Source organism: Numida meleagris, chromosome 3 (genome assembly GCF_002078875.1).
Source record: "Numida meleagris isolate 19003 breed g44 Domestic line chromosome 3, NumMel1.0, whole genome shotgun sequence".
In the NCBI taxonomy this organism is placed as follows: Eukaryota; Metazoa; Chordata; class Aves; order Galliformes; family Numididae; genus Numida; species Numida meleagris.
Genome location: NC_034411.1, coordinates 49,447,982 through 49,473,735, shown reverse-complemented (window position 1 = coordinate 49,473,735; position 25,754 = coordinate 49,447,982). Strand labels below are relative to the sequence as shown.

The 25,754-nt window shown below is 38.0% G+C and overlaps 1 long non-coding RNA gene across 1 annotated transcript; it reads left to right on the top strand.

Moving 5' to 3' along the window:
• LOC110396895 lies at nt 1,322-23,898 on the top strand. Its single transcript, XR_002437340.1, has 4 exons — nt 1,322-1,514; nt 20,561-20,676; nt 22,211-22,269; nt 23,065-23,898. It is a non-coding gene; the product is annotated as an uncharacterized LOC110396895 (long non-coding RNA).

Here is a 25,754-nt window from a genome sequence, read left to right as displayed (position 1 = left end):
TTCTGGTAACTCATCTGGATTCTCAGCAATAGAGAGATTCTCAGCTCTTGTATTCTGGACTGGATTTATGGCCATCCAGAGTAGCCAAGGGTACATTTAAAACAGTAAATTAAATAAGCCTGGGACTGTTCTCAGCATGGAGGTGAATGACACAGAATGGCCTGTGTACGTGTCTTTAAACTCTTTCTTATCTCCTTGATCAAATTAACTGAGAGATCACATCAAAATTTCTTCTGGGAAGTTGGCCTTGGCCAGTGTTTGTGCCCCAAAGCAGAATCTTGTCTGCAGACTTTTCTCTTACCCAAGAATAATTTGGATAAGTATTATTTAGCTAAAGCTGAAAATTATCTATAGTTAAAATCATGTAAGGGACTAATAAATTAACAGCAGAGGTAATTGGAGTAATCTCTGGCTCTGGCTCAGGTGCTGGTATAGTTGTGGGTATGAGTTTCCTTTCTAAAGCACAGGTGGGTAGCCAAGTGCCATCCTCTCCATTAGAAGTATCTGAGATTACACTGCTGTAAGTAGAGCTAGTTGACAACTGCTGGTTTTGGATGGAAAACAGTTACAAACGCTTTTAAAATCTTCTTGTGAATAGCACGTGTATGACCGGCAGATAGCAAAGATGACATATAGGGAAAAAGGTAGTCAGAGATATTGTTTAATTTCCTTTTCACTGGAAGTTTATCCTGTACTGCAGCAGTTGGAAATGAACTACTAACTCAAGGGTACATGTAGTCAAATGATCATCTGAAGTACAGCACACCTGGCTATCTAGCACATTAGAAATGTTCATGCTGCCTCTCTCCTCCCATCTCTGTCCTCAAAAGCCAACTGCTCTGGCTAATTACACGTTTCTCCACAGCTCTCTTGAGACCTTTACCCACACAGAGGGCAGATTCACCTGGGGGAAGGGAAGGGTGATTAATGAATACTTTGGTCAGTGTGAAGTCAGATTCCTGGTGGAGACAGTGACTTGGGGTGTATGTCCTACCTCATTCTTGAGGTAGCCCAAGATGTGATATCTCCTTTTTCTGCCAACATACACCTGTGCCTGTGTTTCTTTTATCATTTTATTTGACATTTTGATGCAATTCTCTATTGATACCTATTTTTATTTAAGATCAGTGGTTCTTACTTTATGATCATTTCTTTCATTGGCCCCAGATGAGCAACTTGTCTGACTTCTACTCTTTCTGTATTTCTGTTATTCATGGCACTTATTCTTGCTGCAGGCTGCTCATTTATTAAAGGGCTATCATGGTTGTAGGGGAACTGTTAGGCCACGGCCTGAAGTGATGATTGAGCAGATGGTGAAGGGGTATGGCTGGCCCAGGAAGCACAGGTGCAAGCAATTCCCTTATGATGCCCACATGAGCGAAAGGGGTGGACCCTGAGTCCTCCCATCTCTGGGCTCATTTAAGGGCTAGCTTCAGAAGAGGAAAGGTTTCTTGGACAAAGGGACCTTCCTGAGGAGGAGTGTTTTATTATCAGAGACCTTTATCACCAGGTGGGTGAGTAAATTTTTTTCTTAGTTATGGCTATTGATACTCCTAATAAGGCTTTGCCTAGTATCACAAAGAACTTATGAGACGCTGTTTCACTGCTTCCAAGGACCAACTATGGTGAAATCAAAGATCCACCAAGGAACAGAGAGAGGCAGATGTATTCTTTCAGGGATGGAATGGGAAACTGGGCTTCTCCTGAAGATCATTCAGAGGATAGAGGAAGGATTGTCCCTGGAGTAATACTTCTCAAGATAAGTCTGTTGGAAAGGACTAAAGCTGGGGAAAGGGAGGAGCCAAGGTGGACTAGTGAAGAACAGGAGTGGAAAATAAGAGGGGAAAGGGGATGAAGGGCCAGCTGAATGTAAGGGTCAGCAGCCTGACTGCTACAGCTAGTCCTCTTTTCTGCTTAGATTTGATTTCTGCCCACCTTCTGTGTGGCTAGCATCTTCTCCACAGGTGTAGATGTACATGCCACAGAGCAGGATCAGGCCACTTGTGCTGTTCATCAGAGTGCTCTATGTGTGTGTGTGTGTGCGCTGGTAAAGACAGTGCTTTCTGTCTATGTCAGCCCGAGCAACTGTAGGGACCTGTAGTACCTGAATGCATGTGCAGTCATGAAGAGGGGGTGCTTGGCCTCACTACTGCCTGCACCCAGGGGCCCGGACCCTCAAGCAGCCTTGCATTTGTGTGGCTGGAGCAGGAGGAAACCTCCAGCTCTGAGAGTACTTCAGGTGTAGCTGCTTCAAATACATGCAAAACACACGACTGCCATTAATTTTGATGAATTCCTTATCAGCTGGTAAATTACCTTCTGTGTCTCCTAACTGTTTTGACCTGAACGCTGGGTGAGGGACTCAGAAATTTATGATCTTATTGTTCTGTCTGTAGTCTCTAATGCTGGTTTTCAAATTTTCATCTAATCACTTTTCCATCTGTTCTTTCTGCCTTAAACCTCCTCATCTCTTTTTAAAGAATATTAATATGTAAATAAGAAAATAAATACATTTACTAAAGAAAAAAGAAGAATCAAGGCTTCTAGGTTATACTTTATGTACAACATTTTACTGGGACAGTCTCATTATATGTGAATATTTTATTCATTTCAAATTATCATTTGAATTCAAATTTCTTAGCATCTACTAGGTGCTGTTGGGCTTTTGAACAGAATACTGCAATACATAGAAAGAGTGCACTTTTTTGTAGACTGTTACTTAATTTCTGAACAGCCATTCAAAAGCCAGATTCTCTCTCTTTAGGTGCAGTTATGTGTATGTTTCATTGAAAATCAGAATAGATTGCCTTTCACAGGAAGGCAATGTCTGAAGTGGTAAGTTAACATCTAACAGGATGAATCTTGGATATTCATCAACCTTGGTGAATGCATTTATTTACAGGAATGGCATGGCCTTAATAATAAAAAAATAACTTGAAGGACTCGAGTGAAAATTAAGTGCTCTGCACAGGTTCAGGAAAAAACTAGCTGTGATGAGAACTTCCTTGGTTCTTGATTATCTAACCCAGATACCAGTTCTACATGGGGAAATGTAAGATGTTTTAAGGAATTCACGGGGAGATTTGTGGGAAAGTGTCAAGTGAATTAGGTATGTCAGACTTCTGCATAAAGTTCTCAATCAGAAATAAAAAAACTTTTCCTGCCTGGAGTTAAACTGCTAAACAGTGATTAGTTCCAGTCACTACATGCAAAGTTAGTTTTACCAAGCTTGGACTGAGATCCTGAAGGGATGAGACAGAAGGGCTGGAAACCCTGCTGGATCTGTGGGAGAATAAGTAATTGTTATAATCTGGGGCTGCACACCAGGAATTTAATTGAACACATCAACTTATCTCAGTAAGGATATTAGAAGCCTATAAGAAGATAATGCCTTTCAGATATACCGGTCAGAATTTCTAGAACAGTAAGATTTTCCCTAGCCATAATTTACTCTTTATGGAGAAAGGTATACGTATACTTTCTGCTGACTCTTTAAACTGGTTTCAACATTTCTGCTTTTACATCTTCGAAAATTCCCTATCAGTGAAGCTATCAAAGCCAGAATCAAAAGCAATTAGCTGAAATACTGCATTTCAGCATGCTTGTAACTCATCTCTATATGCTTGGCAGGATGTTGATGTTGTGACCTGTTATTTTTAAACATCTCTGCCTAGGATAACACAAATCTTTGTTTATTACTGAGAGTTCATAATTTATTTTTATATTCCTTGAAAAACTTGTTCCATATGTGGTCACACTAAATATGATTGGAAAAATAAAAAGGATAAAGAGGAAGAATGAGAATATGAAGGCAAGGCAAAGGGGGGAATGTAAAGGGGAGAAGAAAAATGGAAAGGGTGAAGGAAAGCTAAAACTGAAGAAAAGAACAACAAGAAAAAGAAAGACAAGATCTAGTTCTTTAGCAAGAGAGAAGGAAAAAGTGGTCCAAGGAGAGTCATTGGGCTGAAATGAAGTCCAGGGAAAGTACATAAAAGTCCAGAAAAAAACAAAGGCAGAGAAAATTACTAAACATCTTATTTTAAACAACTTTCATATAAAAGTTGTAAATGTAACATCTTTCACAAATCCAGCTGAGTGATTGTAAAACCAGGAGGTATAGTTTGATAATGATATACCCTCTTTACCATAAATTGTATTTTCCTAAATGAATTCATTGTTAAATGCGCTTATGGGAAAAGTACCATGTATCTCTACTTTAAAAGTTTATAGTGGAAATGGCAACAAAACTCTTTGCATTTTTTTCAGAGGTTTATTACCCTCAATTTTACATCTATTTCAGTCTAAATTGGTCTAACTTCAAACTTAGCTCAAAGCTCTTAACCAGCAGATTGAAGAGCCCTCTGTCAAATTTCTGTCTCTATGAGGTACTTAGGCTCAGATGAAATAATTTATATGGTAAGAAAAATAGTTGAAGCTTTCCAAGTGTCATTATAAGGCAAGGTTTTAAAACTATTTCATGACTCCCTTCTTACTCTCTTTCACACTGTCTCTGTTTTTGTTAATACTCTTCTTCAAAAAGTCATGATAAACTGATAGTGAACAGAGATGACAATCTCATGGAGTTTCTACTCAACATTCCCCAGTTTCTATACCTGAAGACAGTGCTAACCTTCTGCCTGAGGATTTAGGTGCAGCCTAAATGATGCTGGAGACAGCACTGGGTCTAGGATTTGGGTTATAGGCCAGGATGTCTGCAGCAATGACTGCAAGTATTGCAGCTGACTGAAGAAAACCAAGGCACAGATTACGTGTGTACCTGTATATTACCCTACCTTCCCAAATCCTTTATCTAGACTTCTGTTTTCAAGTAATAATGCTTGTTACAGATGTACATCATCTAATCTTTGAATACATGCATTTTCACTTTGATCCTTTTTTGTTGGTGTCAGTCTACCAAGTAGTCTACAGCAGTGCATGGCATTGACACTACATTCCATTTGTCAGACAACTCTTGATCTCAGAACTGATTAGTTAAATTTGTTTGATTATAACTTTTCTCTGCTGGTGCAAGTCTTCAGTTGCTACTTGTCTTTGAATTTATCTGGCTCAGTTTCAGCAATTACATTTGTTTTAATCAGACTTGACTGATAGCATCTGAAAGACTTGCAATCTCCCACACAGTCTAGCAACCTTTAAAATGGATACCACAAATGTTGCATGACTCCAGTCCTTGGATTTTTCTGAAGATTTGGAGACCAACTGAAAGTCCCTGTTCTTGCCTTGGAAACCTCACTGGCTATTAGTTCAAAGCTGCTTATATGGGCTCTCAGCCCAGTTTAGTCATTGTTACTTTTGTGTCTCACTGAGTTATTATTAAATTACTGTCATTGTATTCTAGGATTTTTGTCAAATGCAGAACAAAAATACAGAAGATTTCTTTCATTAATCTAGCAGTTCTATAATTTCTTCTTAGCTATTAGCATTGAAGAATTTTTTGGTTTCTCTTAAACATAAGTGTTTTATTAGTCTCCTTAGCCCCATTTACCGTAGATTTTTGCGTGTGTGAATTCTCTAGAGCTACTAGGCTAATTTTTATTCCTAGTTAAGTGGATTAACCAAATTATTATCCTGCAAAGTCTGCATGCATTTGCATGCTGATAGCCACCATTATCCTTTTTTCTACAGTCTGAAACGTACCTGGTTGCAAAGAACTAGGACTTTGTAGCAAGGTTATCTTTAAAACTTTGTTGTCATGCATCTTCTTTATAGAAGAACCACAGCCAATGTTTCAGCTGTATTTCATAAGGGAGGGAGGATGGGAAATAACTCAGATTTATGAGCTGAACAGTAAAAATGAATACTTGAAGTGAAAATATATCCTTTTGTATAGCAACATAGTATGGGGCAACTTTCAAAGCTGAATAAGGAATAAGAAACTTTCAAAAGTAAACTTCTCTGACAGAGGTGCCCACATCCTGGAAAGGGATCAAAGATGTGTTATTTCTTGGACTCACACAACAGGCTTTAGGCTTGTTCAGGTCCCAGGTGAATATAGGAGCTGTCCTTGTCCTTAGAAACACTGCATTATCAGGCTCAGTGAAGCAGGTGTTTCAAGGCTAGCATGGGAAGTGTGGTAGAATGTGGATCAAGCTGCACTGCACTTGTAGCTGCCAGTTTTCTCCTGGGAGGAAAATGGAGGCAGGAGGGAAAATTAACTGGTGTTTGATTTTTGGCTGCAACAGGGGTTCAATGCAAATCATTTGGAGCACAAATGTCTGCTCATTTCCAGTCAGCAGAATAGAGAAAATGATTCTTATTGACAAAGACAAGGCAAATCGGAGGCTCTTAACTTCTGCTCTTAAATGGATGGGATACACAACAATACATAAACTTTGAGCTTTTTTTCTTTCCAGCATCAGTGTCTGTTAATATTCTGAAATAGTGTCTTTTGTGGGAGAAATTATTGGTGCTTCTATTAATTTTCCAGTCATTGTGTTTTTTACAACTGCAAATTAAAAAGTCAGTTGTAAATGTAAGGCTTCTGCCAATTGATATAGCTTATCTACGCAGCAAGGTTCCCTTTAATGACTCTCACAGGCAGTTATAGAATGTAGTTGTATATGTAGATGGAGAAATTAAGTACCTGATACATAAAGAGGGAGTGAAAAGTACTGTGCCTTGCAATCAAGCCCTACCAGAGCTTAATTGGTTCAAAGTGCTCTTATCTATCAAGTTATAATAAAAAAGTAATTAGCATGATTTCTTTCTTTTTGAAATAGAGAGACCTGTGTGACATTGCAGTGAGCCAAACAAATACCCTATTTCACTCAGGAAGTAAAATAGGGTTTTCTTTAGCACTGTATATTAAACATGTCAAATTCAATTTTAAATGAAAAGTGGCTGTAACCCACATCTGATGCTTAACTTTAAGATGACACCCTAAGTCATTCAGCTTTGATAAATAAATAGAGCAAAGAAAATTACTGGCCAGCAAAAACAGTCAAGGTCTGACTGCTAGAAGCATAGCTATCTCTCACTTAGTGAGTAGCCCTAGATCACTTGATGAAGCTGATTAACAAACCATCTGGTGAGATTATAAAAAAAAAAGCTCCACCCTCCCTTAAGGAAACCTCTGCTCTGGGATAGCAAGAGGAAAGAAGCAGAGCTTGGGGAGGGGCTGTAGGTAGTCTTTGTCTAGAAAATATGCAGGCAGAAGGAACTAAGGTGTGTTTATCATCTGTTTCACTATTAACTTTTTATCATCTCTCCTGAGAATAGCAGATCTCAGAAATTCTATGCAAAACATATTTGTGTGATGTCCTCTGTGTTTCTGAGGGGGTGATCTGTGAATCTACAGTTCCTCAAGTCTCTTGCCATGAACACCACCTAGACAAGTTTGCACTCTTGTTTTAAGACTGAAAACTCTACTGCTTAGTGGGGGTGGGAGAAGAGGAAAGGGCAGTAAGATTCCTTTTTTTTGGTAGGGCTCCTAGTCTTTGAAAACTTTGTGTCTTTTCATATTTATTTCTGGCTGCCATTTGTCTTCAGTCTGACTCTCATTGGTGTCTTCTGTCTCATTAGATAAGGAGGATCCAAAAGGATCTCTGGCTTGAGGCTTAACCTTATTTGTCATCACTAGGAGGATGCCTTTGCTATTTAATTGGGAAGAATGCTTGGTTCTGGTTCTACTTCTGACAACCAATTTGTTATGAGTAAAGGGCCTCTTTCAGCTGGAGCCATTTCCCTAAAATGAAGGTAGCTCTGGCAGTTTAAATCCTTATGTGGAAACTGAATTCAACTGGGATTCCACTTAAAGTTAACGATGCTGAGAGCAAAAAATATAGTTTAGTTTAGATCACTGTAAGAGAAGCACTTGTACTTGGCCCTGAATAAAATGCTGTGTATAAACCATACAAGTAACTCAGCAGCCTTAAGAGTTCAAAGCCAAAATTACTGCAGCAGTTGTCCTGTTGATCAGCTTGTACTTATTCAAAACTGCACTGATCTGACATTAAAGCACAAAAATAACCATTTCCCAGTTCATTCACAGTTACTTGGTGGAGGTGGGTAAACTTTGCAATGTGTACTTGTAAACAACTTTCTTACCTCTAGAGTGATACATTCTAAATAAGTGATTAAAGATTATGTTCCATATTTGGAAAATATTGCAGTTTTTTTCAGGAGCTGATCATGAATATACTGATTTACTTTTCACATTTGCTTAATTGATGACCATTTTGGACCCAGGTTGTGTTCTTTCTGCTTAATTTGCTTCTCATGAAATGAACTTCTTTTGGAAGTCTACTTAAACATTTCTGAACACAACTGTTTTCTGTTACCTATCAGGCTGTAGTATGTATTGCTCTGTTTCTGTTCTGTATTTTTCTCAAATCGTGACAATGCATTATTAAAAGGGGAGTGCAGAATTGTCCTGTACAGCGGTGGTTTTCCTTTCATTTCCCAGGTCAGAATTTCCTCCTCATCATTGCTACCTTCCCTAAAAGGATAGGTTTGTACAAGAAAAGTATGTGCTATGTGATGAGGAAGACATGAGCTAGCACCCCTTGTCTTCCAAGAGCTGACCAGAAATGCACTTCACAGGTGCTGAGAAAACAGCCCTTTCCCTGTCCAAAATGAAAACGAGGAGTTCAAAGAGCAGAATGTTTAGAAATGGGCATGGATGCAGTACAGCTGAAGTACGAGCGAAGGATGGATCTCACTGAAGTCTGTAGTGGCTATAGCATTCAGTATCTCAGTTTTTCTACAGAAATTATTATAAGCAACCTAGTGTTATATCCAAGTATTTGGACTTCACACAAAAAAAACCTGTGTTCCCAGCTTGTCTGAAGCTCGAAAACATTGAGCTACTCCTTTTGTAACAGGAGGTGAAAGATAATTTTAATTTTGGATTCCTGTAACTCAAGGGTGATGATCAGCAATTTAAAGCTCTATTTATGCATTTTTGTGTGAATGAAAGTGTAGAAAATGTTTCTATTTTAATTCCAACAGCAGCATCTTATATAATAAATGACCCTCCAAAACACAGGCCTCAATTATATTAAGAATTGATGAAAATAATTTGGATTAAGAAGGGTGAATGATGAATTGAGTACTATTTGATCAGTGTTTATTCTGTAGGATTCTCTTACTATCCTCAGTATTAATCAAAGTTGATGTTAAAACTTATGTTCAATGAATGTAGAATATATGCAGTCCAATTATATGCAATAAAAAAAAATACATACAACAGTATTCCACTTTCCCTACACTCCTTGAAAGGAGGTAAGCTATAGACATATAGAACCCATTCACAGCAGGTACCAGGAAGTATACCCATTTTTTTAGCTTTTATCTGGAAGATTGACTTTCTTGGAAAGGGTTTTGAAGACAGATGAGTATGCGCATTACAGGGAGGATAGCCATAACAGAATGAGAGTGCAGTTAAATGACAGAAAAATTACTAAGCAATTAGGAGGCCTATTCTCATATCTGAAGAATTTATTTTGTGGAAAGCCATGTTGTTGACCTATCTCTTTCAGTCTTGCGGACTGAATTGTGTTAGCAGGTATGTATTTCTGCTTCTCAAAGGCATTTCTGAAAAATTGACTTTATTTTCCCTCTGCAAAACTCTGTTTTACCCTGAGTTGTCCCTTCATCTTATTGATGGCTTTGGGATATTTCTTGCTTTGCATTTTTCATCTATCACTAAAATCCATTTTTTTCTATTTGCAGTTATAAATAGCTCTTTTTTGTACTGTTTATTCAGTATTTCTGCCTTACTTCCACACACCTTTTCTGTTTTCTGGTGATTTCTGGCCCATTCTTGAATGAAAAAATGAAAGACTATTTTCATATCTATTAAGGCTTCTGCTGTTTTGTTTAGATTTTCTTGAATATGTTAACAGGAAGTCAAGAATGCATTGATGTAAACTATTGATGTACCTGAGGTCTCCTTCAGCCTCAGTTCAGCTGAGGCTTTCTGCAGCAATGCAGAGGTTGTACGCTGAAATGCAGAGCGTGAAGTGGGGCAGTCCAGAAGATCCAGGAAATACAGTACTTGTCCCAGCTGCAAATGACTGATTCAGGATGAGAAAGAGATAGTGCTTGCTACTTTATAGCATGAGTGCATGCCTTGATTCCTTGCTTTGACTCTATGTAGAAAGGCCAGGCACTGTTGTTTTCACACTCGTTGCAGAAATATGGAGTAGCTGTGTGATATATGGATGGTACATCTGTTTGTGTTGAGCTTGCATGGAAGGGTTCCCTTGTGTGTTCCTACAATCTGCATATATATATATGGGATATAGAGCTTGGGTAAACCTCTAAAGGCAGCCTTCCTTTAAAGAACAAAATTGTAATTCCTATACCTGTTTCCTATACTGCTCAGAAACATCTCCCATGAGGCAGAAAATGTTAAAAATGTCTTCCTCTGAACAAGTCAAACTCTTTTGCACACAGGAGAGTAGCCTATATGCTGACATTAAGGACAGAAATTTATTTTCCTTTTAGAGCTTTTCTGTGAGTGTGATATTGCTGGGTCCAGAGAGAACATGGAAAGGGAAGACTCTGAATTGCATCTTCTCAGGCAAGAGGCAGAAGACTTCTGGGTGTTGGTCACTGCTCTAATTAAAATTTCTATCTTTAGTTAATGACTAAGACATTTCTTTTCTGTCTTTTGAAGATTAAAAGCCTTGGCTTTTGCTGTTGCTTTTCTTCTTACTTTTACAGCTAACTACATAAAAGTCTTGAATCAGTCTACATTCTGACACCCAGAGGGAGAAAACACAAGTACATGAATCCAGTCTGTGAGTGCTTGTGGCAGAGAGGTTGTTCTAACCTAGCATGAAGGCTTAAGCAGCAGACTTGGGAGATTCAGCCCCAGTACAACAAAGGCACTGGCAGTTCTGAGCAATGATGGTTGCTAAAAAACTGAGGCTTACTTTCAAAGATATCTTTGGTTACAGTCCTCAGTGTACAGACTTCAGAGCTGTGGGACCATGGTTTAGATTTCTCCTGTCTCATTTTCTGTGGATATTAGAGTGCAGGAGAGAACTATTGAGGTGAAGGGTCTAGAACACTGGTCTTATGAGGAGTGGCTGAGGGAACTGGGGTTGTTCAGTCTGGAGAAGCAGAGGCTCAGGGGAGACCCCACTGCACTCTACAACTGTCTGAAGGGAGGTTGGGATGAGGAGGGGGTTGGCCTCTTCTCTCAGACAACAAATAGGACCTGAGGAAATGGCCACAAGTTGTGCCAGGGGAGATTTAGATTAGATATAAAGAAAAGCTTTTTCTCTCAAAGACTGGTCAGGCACTGGAATGACCTGCCCAGGGAGGTGGTGGAGTCACTACCCCTGGTGGTATTCAAGAGGCGTCTGGATGAGGTGCTATGAGATATGATTTAGTAGCTTAGTGGGTAGTAATGGTGATAGGGGGACGGTTGGACTAGATGATCTTGTAGGTCCTTTCCAATCTTGTGGTTCTATGATTCTATTATAAATGTAGCGGGTGAAAGTGCAGCCAGGGCAGACATCCATGCCATGAAGTTGGAAGGTGCCAGATTGGAAATGAAGGAGGAGGTCAGAGGACTTCAGCTGTGACGCTCTGCAGTCAATTTTAAAACCTTAATTTTTAACAGAATGTAAATCCCAGCACACTGTAGTACTCAACTGATCTAATGACAGCTGTCTGAAGTGACAGCTTGTTCTGATCTGTTGTGACCCAAAGGCTCCATCTATATTTTCATGTAGGTGTTCAAAGCTGTTCTGCGCCTGTGATGATGCAGTGCTCCCTGCCTGGTCTGCTTCCCTCCTATAGTCTGTGCTGCAGATAAGCATACAGTTGAGTGCTTGGTGGAAGCCCTCAGTTCTGGGGCTTTCAATGTGCTTGCATCACAGGCAGTCAAGCAGCTGAAGTTTGATAGTGTTGGCAGAGATTTTCCCTCCTTCTACAGCAGGGCAGTGGAGAGTTCAAAAGCTGAGCCTCAGGCTCTGTTGACTAAAAGGGCTCATTTGTCCTGCAGCTGATCCTTCTTCTGTAGCACTGTCTGGCATAGCTCATTGGTGAATTCTGTCACTTCCCATTGTCTCTGAGTGCAATTGTGGGAAGCACAAAGGCTGAGGAATATCTTCAGAGCTCAGTAGCAGTGAACTTTCCTTAAACTTGTGCATGTCTAAAGGACCTATGCATGCTTCCAAGCTACTGACAAGCCACATGCTTCTTTTCTCTGTGGTTGTTGAAAATGTTGCTCTGACTCTTCTGTGCAGTTTTAGCTAATCTTCCTATAAATACTAGTACATGCCTAAGTTTGTCTGCTCACTTGATAGTTTGTTCTTGGTGACTTACTATTATTTCTCTCTTCCCATGAAAAATGGAAACTTAAGTACATGCGGTTTTGCACTGAGCTACATTCAGCAGCCCAGAATACTTGCTGTCTTTCGTGTCTCCTCGCTGTGTTTTATTTGTCAGGGTAGAGATGCACACAGTTTTGGGAGAAGGAAGAAACTGTAAACAAAAGAAATCAAACTGAACTTCCAAAGCTGTTTTTACTGTCATTAACAAAAGTTTATGGGAATGAGGTGGTTGGTAGAGCATAACAGGTTTGTTTCCAATGTCTGTTCATACTGACAATTTTTTTGAAGGAGTAAACTGTCCTGTCCTTGAGTTGCAGCTGTCATCACAGTTATAAATAGCTAATTAAAACTCACTTCCAGGAGGATCTCACATTTTTGAAAACGGAAAATTCACATTTGCAATTTTACACTGTTTGGGTGCAAAACTGGTATACTAGCAAGCAGTATATAACAGTGCTTCTCATTGATCTGAAAATGTCTGGATTCATGGTGATGCTGAGCACTCCCTCCCCCCCCCCCCCCCCCCAAAAAAAAAAAGTTTCCACAAACAAGGTAAGGAATGCTTTCTCACTAGGACCTCCAAGTGTCTCCATGTGAAGGTAGATGCTCCTAAAGCAGGATTCTGCACTAAGAACAGAAAAAATTAAGAGGCATAAAGCAAGCAGTTGTTCAGTAGCATCAAAGATAAGATAGATCTGGTCAACAACTTGGCTTCTAAATCAAGTCAGAAAAGAGCTCATGGCAATAGTGCCATCAATACTGGTTAGAGAATTTCAGGGTCTTTCTTAAAGATCCTAGTTCATTTCAAAAGAGGCAGAAATGATGGTGGGATATTATTTAAGTGATCTCATGCTCTCTGGGGGGATAAAAGGGGAGAAGACTGCAGGAGTGAGCAGGTTAGTAGTCTGCAGTCTAGAAGGAGAAATATTGTACTGGAACAATTAATGTAAGAACATCTTTTTAAAAGGAAACTATAACAAAGACACTGAATGCAAAAAATTTAGGTGGGAAGTAAGGTGCATGCTTCTGAAAGAGAGGCATTAACTATTATATAAGTCCTCTATCACTAGAAAATTTAATATAAAAATTATATAAAGCAACAGAATATAATTTAGTGAATTTCTAGGAGTGATTATAATTTTTTTCCTGGCAAAAAGGTGAGGCTGATTAGTTGATAGTTCCCTGGGTCATCCTTTCTACCCTCCTTAAAAATCAGTGTGACACTGCCTTTTTTCCAGGCATAGAGACTTCAGCTGACTGCCATGACTTTTCAAATGTCATAGAGAGTGGCTTGGCAGCTACATCAGCCAACTATCTCAGGACTCTGGGATGCATCTTATCTGTGAGTCTATAGGTCCTAATATTAGGATTCCATAGGTGGTTGTGAACCTGATCTTTGCTTACAGCGCGAGGGGCATTGCTCCCTTGATCCCCATCTTGCTGCTCTTCTACCCATCTGCTCAAGGGGTGTGTGAAGAGCAGTTTCCAGTGAAGACTGAGGCAAAAATTTGTTGAATACCTCAGCCTTCTCCTTGTATGTTTACCTGAATCAAGTGGTGGAGCTGCCCCTTTAAATACTCTTTAACTGAAAATGTCATCTTAATCTATGTTCAACTTTCTTTTAGAAGTACCAAGTCATTAATTGCTTTACTGTGTAACTTTCCCGTGTAGCAGAGGAAACTGTGACAGTTCCCTGTGACAAGGAACAGAACTTACAACATTTGTTTTTTTATCTGAAGTCACTGTAATGACTCTGACAGTTGGCACTGTCATGCTAAACGTGATAAGTAACAAGAATATGAGAAGAGCACAAGTGCTTGCTAGAGGCTGAGAGTGTCATTGGTTTACAGTTCAGTTAATTCAAAGCATTGCCTGAGGAATTCTTCCTTGCATGCATCCTGTTGCTTTCTGAACCCATGCAAAATTTTAACCTTGACAGTTTCCTAGAGTGAGATGCTCACAGACTAGTCTGGAGTCTTTGAAGAATCACTTTCTCTTGTCTGTTTTGGATGTGGTTTCTGAGATTTCATTTAATGACCTCTAGTTTTGGTGGTACTGATGAAGGCAGGGTGCCATTTGCCTCTCCTTTACATGTGTGTTTTTACAGATCTCAAATTTACCTTTCCTCTGAGTAGTCTTCATTCCAGACTAAGTTGTTCTAAATTATTATTCATGTGATATCTTGAGAAAGATGATGACAAAGCTGTGGGGTGGTATTGCTGTCTACTCAGCAAAAGAAAGGCTGATAGAAGCAGACATTCCCCAGCAGTCATCAACTGCCAATACTAGCACAGTTGTATTTTTCAGAGGCTTGATATAAGGTTTATCCCAAGCCCATAAACTTCCCAGATCTCTCATTGAGAGAGCTCCTCTGTGTTGTTATTAAATTCTGTAATATCTGAGGAAATGCTGAATCCTGTTCGACAGTTTCACAGTGGTGGCCTTTGCTCTACAGCACCAAACAGACTTCTCTATAAACAAAACAAATGTTTGGTCATGATGAATTATCAGAGCTAGAATTCCACCTTGAGGTAGAATGAAAAATCAAAAGTAAACAAAATTAGGCCTTAATCTATGCTTAGAAACAAGATACCTTTTCTAATGTCTTAGTCAAAGTATACATCTCCTTTTTTCCTCTTTCCTCCTCCTTAGATGTACTTCAGCTTGTCTATTAATTCTACAGATAGTGATCATATCTGGACTAAATCTTAAATTTCTTATCCTCTAGTACTTTGTTACTTGCTACAACAGAGACATTTTTTTCCTAAACATAGTTCTTTTGTGGCAGCCATAATTAAGGACTGGGGCTTCAGTCTGAATTTCTCTCGTCCAGTCCCTGCATAATGAATGTGAGCAGCTAAAACTAATGGTGAGTTCTGTAAACAAAGGGCATGCCGAATCTATTGATCCGTTACGCATTATGCTGCAGTAAGTGAAAATGTGAAACACTAGGACTGCTGAAATAAACAGGAGCTTTCTGACAATCTTTTCACTTACAGCAAAATATAGTTAGTCCTGTAGTAGTACAATACACACAAAAGTGTGATTGTGTATCTTTTTTCTTGGATTGGATGTTTAATTAAAAAGCATGTATCTTGGGAAATAACAGTGGAGTTTGGACTCATAGTTCTTTTCATTCAGCAAAAACGTGATATTCTTCAGGAGGAAAGGAAATATAATTACTCCTGTTGGCACAAGCTCTACTAGGAATTACCACAAGACAAAATGGATGAGGGCAGCAATAGTAAGATACTCAGCTGTTTACTTCCAGGTCACTAACTTAAATATGATCCAGGTCAATACTTCCTGAAATTTCTTGCACATTGGTAGGTGTTTAGAGGTTACTCATGAAATGAGTTGACATTGTCTCATTACATTAGAATTTCATTTTCTTTAATTTTTGAAAATAAAATGACAAATATTGCAGAAATAAAAGCAACTGCTGGTAAAACTTCTGCTACTATTGGATGGGTGCCAACACTGTCAAAGAAGCTGTTTGCTCAGTGAGTGCTATCTGCAAAGATTTACCCTGCAGCCAAGTCCTAACAACCTTGCAGAGATGGGAATTTTTCCTAATTGACTGGATAATCAACTCCCAATTGCAAGAAGAGGCATCAGTAGACCAGAAATTACTTTCTGGCAATTGTGTAGACAAACTCGCTAGTTGCTGCAAGTGTTTTATCAGGGTAGGGGCCTTCTGAACTACCATTCCATGTCATTCCATATCAGCCCTCTTAAGGACACAGAACTTGTGAGTTCAAAGATCTGGATGCTGTTTTCACAGTATGCAGCGTAGTTATTCTCAGAGCACTCACTCCACACAGTCCTTTCAAGACTTCAGGATATCTGTCTCCTGGGCGTTTGTGCAAAGTTTCTTTCAAATTCTGTTTGTGTTCATCAAAGGCTACCAAGGTGGTAGTGTTTTAAATAAAATTATTTTGTTGGAAAATTTCAGTCCAGCTGTTCTCCCAGCATTCTCTGTTTCTAATGATGTCTGTATGAAGCTCTAATCTCTCTGAAACTGAGAAGCCCAGGTGATGGATGAATACAAACTAGTGGAACTAATATGGTGCATGCTAATCTTCTCGGCTCAAGTACTTCAATTTTTTTATATATCGCATCCTCTAGCCATCATCTGTTAACTATCTATTTCTGCTAGCTATTTCAATTGTGAGTTCTTCCAGGCATAAATAACTGCCTCATTTTTCATGCTCAGCATTTTTTAAAAACATCTATAAAACAGTAATTGTCCTTGTGACTCCAGTCCAGGGAAATCTTGTGACAAAAGTGAAAGGAGGTTCTGCTCTAGCTTTGTGCTCCAGCAGAGAGAAGCTCCCAACCCTCTCAGTTCTTTTCATCCTGGCATATTCCATTTATTCAGCCCTTAAGTAGATCAAATGACCTTTACCTAGCATGAATAAAGTAATTAAAGTATGTAATGCAATCACTTTCAGCAATAAAAGTGTACAAAAAAGAAGGGCAATAGGGGTAAAAGAGTTCTTTTTAACACCAAAGAATTAATGTCTAACATGGACTTTGCTTGTTCCCAATCTGATTTAGAGAATGTTTTCTTTAAGGCCTTGTTCAAATGCAATATAAATTTATGGAGGTCTTCAGAGTTACTGTTACTTCCTACTGGGGTAATAGTTGCATTGACTTATATCTTTGTGATAGAATTTTTTAGTATTAAATAAAGGATTATCTCTTTAGGAATGTTCTGCTCAGGCCGCATTAACAGAATAGTACTGATCTACTCTAAAGTTTACCTAAAATAGAGGTCCAGACAGCAGCCCAACATGTTGATTTTTCATTTCACTCACGAATTGCCAAATATTTGTCCCTTTATAGGGTTGAGCACAAGAAAGCTCAGTTACTATCTTTGTGCTCTTGTTTCTCAGTTCACAGATATTGTATAGAACTAAATCACAATGGATTCCCCAAAGGGAACTTAGGATGACTTTAATGTTATTAGTACTAGGTTAATGGTGAGAATAGATATTAAGTTCTTATGCCTCTGTTCACGTGCATGCATTGGGAGGACTAAGTCTTGTTCTCCAGTTTAACTTTATCCAAGATCAGAAAAACTTTGAACTACTTTATTTGATTAATATGAATGTGACAGAAGCCTTCATTATGAGAAGGGTATAATACATGGCAAATGTCTTCATTAAAAAAACAGTTTATACTTTGAAAAATATACAAGAACTTCAGAACCTGCGTAGCCCAGGTCCTGTTGTATGGGGTTTCAGTGGCTAGGGGAATGTGCTGGTACTGGGGAACATCATTAGGCATGCATGTAACAGTTTATATTTGTCAAGACAGTCACACGGTCTTCTGGTTTCAGATCTCTAAAGCCAAACCAAGTTAGAGACCTTTGTGTGAACTATTAAGGAAACAACAGATGATGCTAACTGCTTATAATCCAACAGGAAGTATTATGACATTGGAGAGTAAAGCAATCAGAGCAATTTATGATGTCCTGCAAGGTCCTTCTTTTAATAATTAATCAGACCACAGTGTGTAGGAGAGGAAGGAGGGATACATGCATCCTGGTGAGCACTCAACACAAGTATGGAAGAGATCTGATCCAAACTTGACTTTTCCTGCTCATAGTGAACCCTTTGACTGGGAATTTTTGTGCTTCAAAATCCAGCAACCTGGCACTGACAGAGACCAGAGCTGCTGCAGTCATTTATTTTGTGTATAACTTGCTATTAAAGAGAAGCCACAATTCTTGGCAGAGAACACCTGATTTACTTTCATCAGCATAACTCAGATTTACTTTATTCATGCTGCTAGGCTATTTGATCAAGTTTGTGTAAATGAAAGGAGAAGGGAGGGTGATGTTATGAAGAGCTCATGGTATCTTTTCAAGATCCTAGCGTCTTTTTTGGAGCAAAAGCTAGCTTTGAAAAAGGGGACTGGTCCTTTTGCCTGTGAAGTATCCTATAATGCAGTATGTCCATTGTCCCCAAGTCCTGCAGAGATGCTAATGATGAGAGTTCAGTGTTACTCAACAAGCCCACAAGGGCACCTTTGGTGCTATCTTGTGTTTCAGTTGTGGTATGTGGCCTGGGCCATTTGACAGAGCTGCCCTACCGTGTGCCTTTCCCTCACCTGGGCAGCATGTGTGGTGGCCGGTAACCTGTTACGGCACAGCTTGGTCTCAAGAGTAGTCTGTCCTGTCCTCACATAACTGGTGGCTAAGTAATATATAAAGACATCAAGGCTGATCAAAAATCAGGAATTCAGGTGTCACTTCTACTCTGAAATGACTTTCATTCTTTCACTGGAAGAGCATTAAGAAACAAATTATTGGGGAAAAGAAAGTACAAAAAGAAGACAGCAAACCATGTTTTGTCCAATGTCTGTTTTTCTTGAAACTATAAAATGTGCAATTTTTCTAAATCTATATGCTTGTCAATATCAGAATTTTGCCTTATAGTGTTCCACACTGAATTAAATGTATGAAAATTTAATCACTGGCCCTCTTCCACTCTGTATAGGTAATGCAGTGTATTGTTTAGAATGTGATGCAAATCTCAATCTCCATGAACATTCAAGCATTTATTGAAAATCACAAATTCTGATTTTATTAGTCAATCTTTTGGAAACCACATCCTTGATAACAAAAAGAAAAGATGCTGTAGTGCAATAGGCACTGCTCTTTGAGTATATGTTGTGTTAATTCAACAAACAATGAAACAGAATGGGAAAGATGGAATTCTATTAGTGGTAAGTGTAGTGTAGGTCATGAATACTTTCCTTTGAAGGAAATTCAATATTTTAAATGTTCTAGAAAGTCTATTAATACCATTGCTCTGTATCGTTACTTAATCTGATGCACTTCTATTCTGAGGCATTCACTTTCACAAGAAAGACAGTAGGGGAAATTAAAACAGCCATTCCATTATCTTCATAAGAAGCTCTTCCCTACTTCACCGGCCAAATGCTGGAAAAAAATAGCAGGGAGCTGATGAGTACAGGGGAACACTAGTGGATTACACAGATGCTCATTATGGTGAGAAAACACCAGGGAGGTGGAAGGTGGTGAGATGGATTAAGAGGTGTTAGTGAGAATGAGAGAGAGCAGTTACTTAGAGGAGTTCAAATTTGGTTGTATCTTCTTAATACAGTGAAAATTCACATCCTTTCTCTATGAAACAAGAGCGCAAAAGCTCATTCTAGTAATGATTCATAGCACATTAAAAAAAGATTACATATCTCAAAGATAGTGAGCAGCTGTGCTCTTGGATTTATCTAAAATGCTGAAAGTTACATTTAAATGGACCTCTGTAGTCAAGTAATAGTTCTATTTGTATTAAATGCAATGTTCCATTGGTAGATGCTATTTTATGCCATTTTTTTTCAGTCAAGATTAAGAGCCTAGGCATTCTTCTAAAGAGAGATGAAAAGGCAGTTCTAACAATGTGCACATCACTGCTCTTAAGAATAATTCATTACTCTCTTGCTGACAAAATAGAGAAATCTTAAAATATTTCTTGTCAGAGGAAAAAAAAAAAAAAACAACCTTACCAAACTAACAGTCCCCAAAGATTTTGTTTTGATAGAATTTTTCATCATCTGGTTTCAGATGAAAATATTCAATCTAATCTTAGAAACAGTGGAATATTTGAAAGAGAAAGTCACTAAGATGTTCTCAGGGAGATTTTGAAGAGTTAGGTTTTCTTCTCATCATGACTTTTTTCTAACCTTTCCTTAGTACCTACTTGACCTTACCCAATGTAAGAAGACCAGTGTAGCTTTTTTGAACATCTGCTCTTTGGGGAACAATGTAGGCGAGGCTGCCCCTCATTAGGGAGAGAACCATGAGACTGGGGTATGCTCCAGGTCCTGACTTAGCTCATGGGGTTGCCCCAGTGCCTTGAATAAGAAACTGTCTCTGGGTCAATTGAATTTTCACTTTAAGTTGGGAGTAACTGTTGTCTAAACCATACATTAATTGCAAATGGGTCTTTTGTTTAGGTTGCTGTACTTGACTTTTTGACTTGATTATTTCTGCTCTGTCAGATTTTCAAGGTAGAGACAGGTCAACTTGGTTTCTAGAGATATGGTGCTATTCAGTATTCCATCCCCCACTTCATCCTCCGATTTCAAGAGGAGAAAGAAACTCCTCAAATATTTTTTATATTGACTTTTGTTCCTTTTGCTTATCTGCTGCTTACTTTTAGTTTGAGAAATAAATATAATAATATTGCTTATATGGAACTTTTTTCACATATTTACAGAAATGAAAATTTAAGTTTCCAGTTACTGCTCTCTTGAACGGAGGAACTGCCACCTTTTATAGCCGTAGAAAACAAGAACCTGTGAGACTAAATGTTCCTGGATAAGGATATAGGAGGTGAGAAAAGCGCTTCTTTCCCATTTTCCACTTTTGTGTTTTATGTCCCAGTACTCTAGCTATCTTGCTTAAACCACTGTTTTCTTATTTTGCTGACTATACTACTGAGAATGCAAACATCGTATCAGTGATTGAGATCAGCAAGGACGTAACTTTGCTGACTTCTGGGCAAGTATTTTACTCTCAGAGGCTATTGGAATTACAAGTCTTACTGTTTTCCTTGCATGACACAATGCTTGCTTCAATTTGTTTTAAGCAACATCTCAACTAAAATGGTTTTCTGCTGTGGAGATGGGAAAAGAGAGAGGTGAACAAACGATGGGCATTGGTGAAGGTCTTAACAACAGGCATAATAAACCATGTGAACAGGAGGCTGATAATGTTACTGGTTTATAAGATGCCATGTATTCAGTGTTATAGTCTTGAAACAAACAGTGCCTGCCCCCTTGCAATGTCCACTGTAAGAACAGAGTGAGGTTCCTGCTGTTAAATACAGCTCATCCACAAAGGAGGCAAAGATGTTTAGATGGATCTTGGGGAGGGATTTGAGTTACCGTTTAAGAAAACAGCTAATCAAATAAAGTTTGGCCAATATTACTGGATAAAGTAGCTTTGTAGAAAGTTTAAATTCTACCTTGAAGACTGAGATTTTTCACTCTATCATATGGAGTAAAAAAAAAAAAATCAAAGCTTCTATAAATTACCAATAAATGAGATTGCAGAACTGAATCCAAGTTGAAAACTTCACTGCATAAGCTACAGATGTACAATCTTTGGTCTAATGCTCCACACTGTTGGCAGATTGTATAATTTTAAATATGATGAATCCTTGATTTTCCTGTGTACCTTAGTATTCTACTGCAATATGAGTAATAAAGCAAGGTAAATATGATCATCTCCTCCCAGATTACATTACTTGCATTGCTAATTTACCTTTCTTACTCAGCTCAGTGAAAACAATGTGAAGGAAAGTTATTTAAATCCATACAACATTATTTTAAAGGTGTTGCAAGATTATATAAAGAAGAAAATGAACTGGTGATTAAATCAAATTACATTCTTATACTGAAAAAGTGTGAATTTTTAATAAGTTTATGAATTTTTCTTTGATTAAATACAGTTATTTATGTAGTGAGATTTATTTTCTGAGTGCTGTTTCCATAACTCATGAATAATTATTATAAGAATATTTAAGGTCAGGATAATTATATTTTTAAGAGAAGATACATTCCCTTGATTATATTTTCTTATGTCTAGTTAAAGAATTTTGTAACGAAGTTCTAAATATTTTAATTTCTGTAGCTGAATTTATTCACTACACAATTAATAGTGGCAGTAAGGTGGCTGCTAATTAAAAAATACTTGGAAGTGCTCTTCTACAGCTTAGCTCTTTTATTAATTGCAAAAAATATTGATCACATACATAGAAATAATTTTCTTGCTATGAGTTATGAATTTTGTATTTTTACCAATAGTTTAATTTTCATAGTAATGTTCCATAATTTACAATGTTTGTATGTCTTCCATCTTATAGGGAAGACTAAGTCATAAGTATTCAGCTTTAGACAAGTTTGGCAGATCCAGAATCATGAGGTACGTTTTTAAGTGATGAATTGTTTTCTAGTGGAAACAACCTCTAGAAGTTTGTAGAACTATGCATATTAATTCTACCATCTTCTCCTTTGAGATGGAAGCAACATCACTGTGCTTGTGGAAAAATCATTAATAACTTTCAGAAATTTCTGAAGAACTTCTCATGTTACTTCAATTTACTTGAATAAAGTTCCTATACTGTAGCAGGATTTGTGCTGTGTATTTGTGATCTAAGTGAAGGATGGCATGAAAGTATTATGTTCAGCAAACATTAATTTGTGTGCACGAGCGTTGATGTTAATACATGAACCTTGTGCTTGAAAACTGGTCTGCAATTTACCCTATAACCATTGTGATGGGTGATTGCTATTTTAATGTGCATTTACGACTTCGTATTCTCATGTTTTTATATGTAAGTAACTTAAAAGCAGAAAGGTGTGATAGTTGGAATTTAGTTAAGTGTTTTTCATATTTTTAGGCTTTAGCAGCAGTAGTACTTTTGGTTTTATGTTGATCTGGGTTATTTGATCAAAATTTGAAGAACAGTCATAAAATACAGGTACAGAGGTTCATGTATAGAAGTGAATGTGTCCATGGTACATAATACAGAGAGATGTCATATCTGCAAGTGTAGATTAGGTAAAAGTGTAAAAGAAAAAAAATATATTTTTGGCTAATCATGGAGAGTTACTTGATTTGCACTACAATCACAGCTGCACTTCTGTACAATCACGGTTTTGATCTTTCCTGAGCGACATGATGACCTATTACTTTCATCCTTATTTTTCTTTTTAGCCACTGCATTTTTCCTTCTTGGTGAGAAAGCTTCCAGGGACAAAAGAAAATGTCCTCATTTCTTCTTATCCTGCTAGTGTATTGATTCTTCCTGAGAGCCATCATGGAGAGTAGTGCTGGGAATGCATTCTGTTATTACTTTATTACTCCATCCTGATCTTCAGCCTGTCCTAACTGAATTACAACAAAGACTTCTGCACTGACTATTTTACCAAATAACAGAGCAAATAATTACAGGTTTTCTTGCAGAATTTACTCTAAGAAAATTACTGTTAAAGCCACTGGCTTGAGGCTAGGTAAATCAACATAATGAGCTTTATATAATGCTCTTTTCAGAAATCTTCCATAGTTTGGCTGTCAACAGTTTTTAATCTGAGTGTCATGAATTGTAGATTATGTGGGCTATCTTCACCTTCCAGTCCCTGCAGAAAAAACTGAAGCAAAAAAGGCAAGTTCCTGCTTCTTAGTGTCTTCCTTTACCAGGGCACGCACCTCACTCATCAGCAGGCCCCCGTTTTCCCTAGTCTTCTTCCTTCTGCTATATATCATTACGTAAAACTTACTTTCCTGAAGTGTTTAAGTAGATTGCTTAGTTGCTCATGAGACATGGTTGTTATATGTGGATCCATCGTGTGGGACATGGAAAACCTTTAACTGAACAGTAACCCATGCCATATAAATCTTTATGTGCATGTATATTTGATGATTAAGTTCAGGCATAATGGTCTAATCCCAGGTAAAATGAGACTGAAGAGAGTAATGACTGAAAAAGAGCACAGTCGGAGACACTGCCTGAGAGGTCCTCAGTTGCCTAAATAATGTGTGCTGAGTAATCATGGAAAATTAAAAAGAATTTCTAATACAAGTCTCTGAAGTACTATTCTTCTATCTTACCACATGCTTTTACAGACTTCTCATAATCAGTGAAGGACTACCTTTACTACCTTCTGGTATTTGATGGTGAGTCTGAAGTTGGTTATGCCTGCCCTGCAGGTCAATTGCATTTGTTTAAAAGTGAAACACAAGTCTCAAAAGACTACGTAAATCTGCGTTCAACGTGGTGCATTTTTTTAGCGGACAAACTGTTGCTGTTTAGACATATGACAAACACTAAGCCACTTTCACCATTTGTAGCCATTTGATGCAAGTTAATACTTCTTGAGACTAAACACTCATTTAGACACTGCCTATTCTTTTGCAGAACTGGAGTTATGTAAACCTTGATATGCTGTCTTGCTCCAATTTATAGGAGGTTCTTTCAGTATATGTATACCTGATGGTGAGATTAAGATGCAACAGGTCAAATGTTAGCCTGGCCAGTTTATTACAAGTCCTGGTTGCTTAGGGAGATGGGGAAGGGAAGGTCTTAGTTTTTAAAAGTTTTTTGTTATGAAATCGTCCGTGTGGTTTTGAAAACATGACCATGCTTTGCCTAATTGTGTTTGTAGGAAGTTAAATTTCTCTTTTTACAATTTTTAGCTTCATTCTTTTAAAAGTTGTCTTTTAAAATAAGTCTTTCTCTTTCAGCTCCGAAGTGTAGACCCTTGTAATGAACAGGTTCATCCCCCTAATACCCTCTCATATTATCGGCAGTGGAACTAGCCATAAATGTAGTAAATATCTATTTTCAGTTGTATTCATTGCTGATTTAAACTGTTTTTTTCCTGTCTGTTTTGTACTTGGACATGTTTACAGAATAATTAATTTTTTCTGTTTTACTAGATTGAACAGTATTCTCCATCAACCAGTCTATATCTTATTCCTTGGCATATGGCTCAGTCAATTGTAGGCCTGTTCTTGGGACGTGTAAACCATCTATTATGATGTCTATCTGTTGGACTATCACAGGCTGATGGGAAGCAGCCTCTGCTTTTCTAAAGAGAGAAAGGACCAGTTGTTTGAAGAAAAGCATATCAAAACAATAGTTTTGAATATTAACTTTCATAGACATCTGGACATAAACAGCTAAATGGATAGGAGATGAGAGGGGTGAATTTCGGTGTATGCATTCTTCCGTTCATCATTTTCTGTCGATTAATAGAGGCATCCCACAATTTAGTATTCTGGAGCTCAGAACCACATCCAGTTCCCTACATTTTGATTTATAGAAAGTTCAAGTATTTACTGCAGCTTTGTGAATTTGATTTATGGAGTTGTGTATATAATTTTTTCATTGCATTTAATATCTGAATGTAGAAATCATGTTTGGATCTCACCTTAGTGTGTGAGGGCCCATGCTAGGCTGTTTAATCCACTTTTAGTGAAGGCCAGCACCTTATGCTTCCTATTCTCTCTCTATCTGAATAACTTTTTGTTCTATTTGTCTCAGTTTAATCCTTCTCTGCTTCTTATCTCCTTGGCATAACTGTTGATCAACACAGTTTATTATTTGTAAAGATTTCTATTTCTCTTTTATTTCTTGAAATGTTTCTTCAGGGGATGATCCACTTAGTTCATTTTGTAGCTTTGCTTAAAGCATGAAAGTGATAAATTAATTCGAGCAGAGTCAAGGAGGTTAAGCATTTTGAATTTTATTATTTGATTATATGTCCTTGCACTCATTGCTGTGCTTCACAAGATATATTTCTCTCTTTAAACTGATGATAGTATATTTGGAAATGGGGGAATCATGAGACTAAATTAATGACTTTTCAAAAACTAGCTGAGACTTTTTCACATGCAAAGGACTA